Raw genomic sequence first — 7,761 nt, 5'->3', positions numbered from 1 at the left:
GGGAGGTTTTAAAGACTTGTTACCGTCCCTACAAATCACCACATGATATTTCCCTTTGTTTTGTCCTCACTCACACAGTTCCGTCAGTCACTTCCCGGAAGGTCACCCATCCTGAGACTACTCCAGCTCAAGCACGCTTAACTCTGGAGTTCCCTCAGAGCCCTTGACCGAAAAGATAAGTGCACTTTGGTGACATAGGTGGTCAAATCAATTCTTTTAAACCTCTCCGCAAGTTTCTGAAATTGGGATTGCACAATTCACCCCCACTAACAGATCGCAACGTCCTCGTTGCGCACCAAGACCTTCACCCCTGATGGTGTGAGCCCACTTGACTCCACACGTTTCTGGGTTTGGCTCTGATACCAATTGTAACGCCCCGACCGCCATCTCTTAGTGGGCCCCATGTCCAATCCCAGTCCATAGGCTCACCTTCCTTAACGGGCCTCACGTCCTCTCACTAGGCCCGTGAGCCCATCCATATCTGACGGTCAGTTTGCTACGCCCGGGATGTTTTAAAGACTTGTTACCATCCCTACAAATCACCACATGATCTTTCCCTGTGTTTTGTCCTCACTCACACAGTTCCGTCAGTCACTTCCCGGAAGGACACCCATCCTGAGACTACTCCAGCTCAAGCACGCTTAACTCTGGAGTTCTCTCAGGCCCCTTGACCGAAAAGATAAGTGCACTTTGGTGACATAGATGGTCAATCAATTCTTTTAAACCTCTCTGCAAGTCTCTGAAACCGGGATGTCACAGTTCCACTCAATTCGCAAGCTCCATTTCGTAGTGGTCGATCGCAAAGTGTTTTCTAACTAGCTTGATTAGTTTTTCGAATCTTAGAGATGTGGATTAGGTCGTGACTATGATTGAGTTATACTCGGTTTGTGGGAAGTGGAAACAAAACAATAGAGGAGTCTAGGATTTTGCAATTGATTTCAAAAAAGGAGGATCTTTTAGTGAAGTAGATGATAAAGTCACATATAAGGTTTTAGTTGAGATAGTAATTGAAGATTTTGGACTTGATTGTTTAGTGAATGATACCAAACTTAGCTATAGGCTTTGTTCAAGGATGAATTTGATGGTAGAAGATTCTCCATCAATGTCTTTTTGGAATGATCGTCAAGTACTGAAACGACCGCACCTGGATTCTCAATCCTCACATAGGATTCACGGGAAAATGATCTCACCGGAACCCCATAAATCCGACGAGACCACCGGCGTAGAAATTGCTCCTTGCAAAAACTTGCACAAATACACCAAACCCCACCTAATCTTGTTACTGAGTCGCACAACCAACCATCCCTAGCGACCGAGTAACAAGAGAGGTGGGCTGGAATACTTTATTCCGTCCAGCCACGGAAACCCTTTTCTGATGAACCCTTTGATCCACAAGCTTAGCTTGAACCCCGCACTCCTAAGCTATAACTTGGTTCTCCAACCACCATGACTTAATACCATAAGCCATAAAAGCTCCTGCAAGGTTCCAGCTCGTACCGAGCTTGTTGGCTCACCCAACAATACAATTTACAACAATATAATACTATACAAAACCTTCATATCGTCATTCGAATAAAACACAAACTAACCGTTCAATTGGCAATTATACCGTTGGATATGGAGCCAGTACTATCAAGAGTCCTACACCAATCTTTGTGGTCAGACAGAACGATATTGATATTGGGATGTGTCGATCCTAGTTGCAACTGGAAGATGCATGCAACGAAGCTCAAGTCATCTGATTTCTTTGTAGTGATTAAGTAGATGGGCGAACAGAATTGTGATACAACATACAGGAATGCGAAACACATGCAAGCCACTGCCAAACTGCTTGGTTCTTTTATCTGCTGTCATTTTGCAGAAAAGAAGGCTGGACTCAAACCTAAACAGATAAGTGAGAGAGTTAGATTAGATCATGATGTTCATATAAAATACAAAAAAGCTTGGAGAGCAAAAGAGGCAGCTCAGATTTTGGTTAGAGGCACCCCTGAGGACAATTACCACAACATAGAAAAATGGTTGTTAATGGCTAAGGAAATAAATCCAGGATCAGTTGTTTATCTTGAGATGGATTCTGGTATTAAATTTAAATATGTGTTTATTGTGATAACATCATTATTTTACTCATATTAGCTATAGTTTTCATATGCATTTAGGAAGAGTTTGATAAGATTTCAGATAGAAAAGTTATATTATCAATTATTTCAGATTTTAAGAAGGTTTTACAGGTTTTATAGCAAATTGGATCAAAAGATAAGGATAACATTTTTCGGAATAGATTCAGAGCTTTACAGAACGGGACACTTTTCAAGAACATTCAGAACTCAAATGATATCGTTCTTGGTGTCTCTGGAAAGCTGGAAGAGTCATCTTTCTTCTCAAAGTGGAATCAAGTCAATCCGTTCAGCCATCCGGAAGATATGCCCGATTTATCGAGACGTGTTATAAACCGATGTAAAGAGAAGCAATCAGCCGATAGGTTTTTATTGAAGGCCTGACTAGCAACCATGACGGCGGCCCATTCCAAGCCTCAAAAATGGTCCAAAACTCTCTTTCGCCGCCCCTTTTCCTACTCTCAAGAAGAAAATACGCTTTTACCTTTACAAATCTTAATCTAAGATAAGACCCTATAAATACTCTTGAAGACCTAGGGTTTCAAAGTGTGCTTCCTTTGTGCCTCTTAGTTATTCACCCACACCACCAGCAGCAGCCCTAGAGACGACCAGAGACTCTTCCACAGCCGTCAAAGCTCGTCCTCTCTCAGCTTCTCTTAGAAGCCATCGCCCTTCACCTTGGAAGTCACTAATCTCTACTCTTTCTAATCTATTTTATACTTTCATCGCTCTTGGGATACATGTTACTTTTGTGACAACTAGAGAAGTTTCCTTTGAACTTCTTTTGTTATTTGATTTGTTTTTGATGCTATACTTTATAATATCAATTTTGTTTCTTTGCATCATGAGCGAGTAGTTTTTTTGTTGGGTTTTATGGGGTGATTCAAGGGGAATTTATGGTTCGCTTTAATTAGGTTGTTAGATCTTATTTTTGGTTTTATATTAGAGTTCTTTTGGGATACCTTTATCTTAATGCATGTTCTTGGATTGATCACCAAGTGTTGATCTAGAGAATGTGAGCGCTAACCACGTTATCCTACTTCTCCGAACTAGTGTTATATCGAAACCTCACGTCGTAACCTGCATAAGCTGAGTTACGGAGTTTGGTGAATGTATCAAACTTATTTAACTAGCACCTGCGTAAGTTGAGTAACGGAGTATGAAGACTTTATACTTTCATTCTGTAATAATAGTTTGTTAGTTCATTAGTGTTTCGTAGTTGAGAACCTAGACCGAAATTAGTATTTACTTGTTAGAGCACTCAGTATTGCTTAGAACCATGAACACCCAGAGATGACTCCCAAACGCCCAACGCCTTAGTCTTATAGTTTTAAGCCGCTTTTATTTACGCTTTCTTTATTTGCAATAGATATTAGGAAAACCAAAACCCCCAACTCTTATTTAGTCTTAGCCATAGTTCTTTCTCTTTTAACTCAATTTGTGTTAGCTATTACTCTCTGTGGGATCGATCCTAATATACTAAATTGATTAAATGTGCACTTTCAGTTGTCGTGTTGTCTTTTCAGGTAAAAGATTTGGAGTGAAAAATCACACACATCAAAGCTTTTTGGTGTTCCCCTATGCGGGAGAAATAACATTAATGAACCAGCAGATATTGGAAAAACAACAATTATTGTTAACCAAGGAAAATCTTTCGTGGTAAAGACAAGATACACCAGGTCCAAAGAACGCGTACTCAAAAAAAATATATAAATAAAAAATATAATTTAACTGAACCGATCAGAAATAAAAGGAAGACCATCCCTTCGATCGGTATTCCTGCTTTGCGCGCCGCGGACGAGAGCCAAACGGATACAAAAAGGGCGAGAACCGAATAAAGTATAAAGGTCAGCATGTATCCTGTTAGCGTGCGTTTCTCCATTGTCGGGGAGTAACTAGCTGCCCATTGAATTTGATAAAAAGTTTCATCTAAGATACTTTGAATTTTTCGATTTTAATTTTTAGTTTTCTTGTTTTTCGATAACCTCTATTTTCCCTTTTAGTTTATGTTATTGGATTTTGTAGTGCATGACTAGGAGTCAACCCTCCGGAACCGTATCTCCAATTCAAGACATTGATCTACTAGAACGTGAGTGATAACATCATTATTTTACCCATTTTAGCTATAATTTTAGTATGCATTTAGGAAGAATTTGACATGATTTCAAGGCTTTAATATATATTATCAAGTATTTTTGGTTTCAAGAATGTTTTGCAGGATTTATAGCATAAAGGACCAAAAGACAAGGAAAATACGTTTCAGGGTAGATTCAGAGCTTTACAGTAAAGGGATACTTTTGAAGAACTTACAGAACTTACATTTTGACGTGCTTGGTCTCTATCGAAAGCTGAAAGAGTCATATTTCTCCTCGAAGTGGAATCAAGTTAATCTGTTCAATCATCAGAATGTTATGCATGATTTACCGAGACGTATCTTAAACCAACAAAAAGATAAGTTTGAAGCCAAGTGGACTTTAATGACTGCCCAATTAGCAACCATCATGGCGGTCCGGCCCGGAGGAGTCACGACGGTCCAGAACCCTCTTAAACCACTCCTTTTCCTGCACTCAACAAGAAAAAATGTTTTTACCCTTACAAAACCCTAAGCCTTCAAAACCCTATAAATACTCATCTAAGCCCTAGGGTTTAGTGTGTGCAATCATTGGAGCAGCCCAGAGACACGACCAGAGGAGCAGCCGACGACCAGAGCCCTCTCTCGTTCATCTCATTGAAGCTTTGAAGATCCACAAAACTCTTTAGTTTTCAATTTGCTTTGTTCTTTGTTTCTAAAGGAAGAAGATCCTACACTTTGTTTGATAAACATTAAAGTAATATTTAAATCCCTTTTTTCTATTTATTCTTTTGTGTTTATGAATTGTTTAAACCTTGTTTTGATGACTCCCTTAAACATGCTAGAGTAGTTTTCTAGTTGGGTTTAAAGGGATAATCAAAGGGGGGGAGGGGGGGAGATGATCTTAGTTTAGGTGGCAATTGTTAGGCTTTGTTAGATTTATTTTCTGTTTATTTTATATTTTAATTCTAAGTTTTTGCTTAAAGCTTTAAGTTAGCTTCATGAACTAACTATGATCTAAAGTGTGTGTGTGTCGCCAAAAACTTGCATTTATGTTTGACCTAGCTTAGATGTGTGCCATGTCATAGGTAATGTTCATATATTTTACCTTGTTTTCCCATAGTTTATTCACATCTTTTGCATCTTTTGCTATCCATTTAGGCCATTATTGTGTAGCTTTAGCACTAATCATGCATTAGAGCTTAGTTGCATTGCATTTGCATCTTTTCATGCATAAACAGGTGATTTTGGAGCTCAAGGAGCATGGAAGCAATGGAGAAGAGATGTGAAGCAATCTTGAGGAGGAAACAAGGGAGTTAAGGCTGAAACAACAAGGTCCGGAGTCCAACTCGACCGCACACTCGACCAGACACTCGACCGTGTGCTGAGGAGGACTCGACCGAGTGGAGATTGCACGTGAGAAGCCAGCTCGACCCCTAGCTCGACCGAGCACAGGTCGAGTTGACCGAGCCGTTGACTGCTTTGACTTTTTCTATTTTTAGGGCTTCCACTTCCCCACTATATAAGACCTTGTACCTGCAGCCACCAAAGTGTCCAGCTTTTTAGATATTCCCAAAAACCTAGTTTTTACCTTTTTTAGCATTATTCCTTTTGCATTTTATTAGATTTTGTACTTGTTTAAGAAAACTCTTAGATTCTTCAATATTGTTGGTTCAATAACTTTCTTAATATTGAGAATTTGAGTTTCATCCTTTGATTAATATTGAAGATCTCAGTTTTATCTTTCTAATAATGCAAGTTTCAATATTTTCTGGGTTTTTGATTTGTTTCATCATGTCTTGTTGTGAGTAGTCTTCTTAGGATCTTGAGGATGGGTTAGGAAGGATTGATCTTGTGGTTTATGTGATTTGGTCAAGCTTGATTGTTGTAGATCTCTTCTAGGCTAGATGTTCTTAAGGCTGATCTTGAACTGAGAGGTTAGGATCTGATTTCAAGCTTCTTAGCATCACACCAATGTTTAAGAAGCATAGATAAGGCTAGATCTAGAGCTTACCATTAGGCTTGCTAAGAGATTAGAGGTCTTGTTTGGTTTGAGATGTATTGCTTAATGCCTGCTTGTGTAGATTCTTTACTGTGTGAGAACAAGTCTAGAATTGCATAGGTTTGATTGTTTCTTGACCATGAGAGTGGGAGAAACTTGTCTTAGATTTATATGTCTAGAGGTTAGCTCAAAGTTTGCTTGAGATTTGTTGACCAAGTTAGATAACCACAATGATTAGTTCATCCCATGAATCCATCCTCAGGACCTTCTTTGTTTATTGATTTTAAAGTCTTAATCCTGTTGCTTGCTTGTTGATTGATTTGTATTTGCATTGCTCTGTTTTTATTGCATTGCTCTGTTTCTGCGTCTAGTCTAGCTCGATCACCCACTCGACCTACACTCGGTCGAGTGCTGCTCGAGTTCATTCCCAGAACTTGTGTTTATGATTTGTGCTTGTCTTGTTTCATTCCTGTTTCATTCCAGTTGCTTACATTTAGTTTTCAGTTCATCAATTGTCCTGCATTAGTTCATTAGTAGTAGTCTCTGTTTCTGTTCTTGCTTTATCATTGTTCAATCATTCCGTTTCATTTGCATCTAGTTATTAGTTCTTGTAGTTTATTTTCTGCATTTTACATTTTCATCTTAGGATTGTTAGTGACAAACAATCTTTACATTTGTCTTAACTTAGATTCATATGCATATCTTAATTGTTCACAAACACTCATTTAGGATTGATACCTCTTGTACTGCAATAGCATAAGGGGAAATTGAAACACCCATCCATCATTCCATTCATATCACCATTGCTTACATTCATCATCATCATTCACCACCATACAAAAATTCTTGTTTCAATTTGGCGCCGTTGCCCATTTGAGTGTGTTTTTGTGACATTTAGGATCCATATTAGTCTAAGATTAAGTTCGTTTATACACTTGAATCTTCTGTTGTTGGGTTGAAGTTCCATTTCAGGTACCACTCGACCAGTCACTCGACCACCACTCGACCGAGCAGTGATCGAGCACTTGATCGAGCCAGAAGCCGTGTACATTTGGACACCACCTCCCAGTCGACTTGACACCCCAGACGAGCCTGAGCTCAATTGTGAACCTGTTCGAGTCTGTACTCGCGTTTGTTGATGCACACAAGGTCTAAAGGAAAAGACAACCTTCAAAGGCCTATTGACAACATCCACAAGTTGCACAAAGGGTTGAGAAATCAGAGAAGCAGGGTAGTACAAGTTCAGCAAGAGGATTCAGTGATCATGGAGCAACAAGCTAACCATGAGCAGAGGCCTAGGCACATTGGTGCTGGAGATGCACCCAACACCCACAACCAAAGGGCTGGAATTGTGCCTCCAACTGTAGCAAACAACAACTTGAGATCAAAAGTTTACTTATCTCCATGACTCAAGCCAACAAGTTTCATGGGCTACCAATGGAGGATCCACTTGATCACCTTGATGAGTTTGATAGAATCTGTGGTCTAACCAAGATAAATGGAGTGAGTGAAGATGGTTTCAAGTTGAGGCTCTTTCCATTCTCACTTGGAGATAAGGCACACCTTTGGGAGAA

Source organism: Camelina sativa, chromosome 15 (genome assembly GCF_000633955.1).
Source record: "Camelina sativa cultivar DH55 chromosome 15, Cs, whole genome shotgun sequence".
Classification (NCBI taxonomy): Eukaryota; Viridiplantae; Streptophyta; class Magnoliopsida; order Brassicales; family Brassicaceae; genus Camelina; species Camelina sativa.
Note: the sequence above shows the minus strand (reverse complement) of the source record.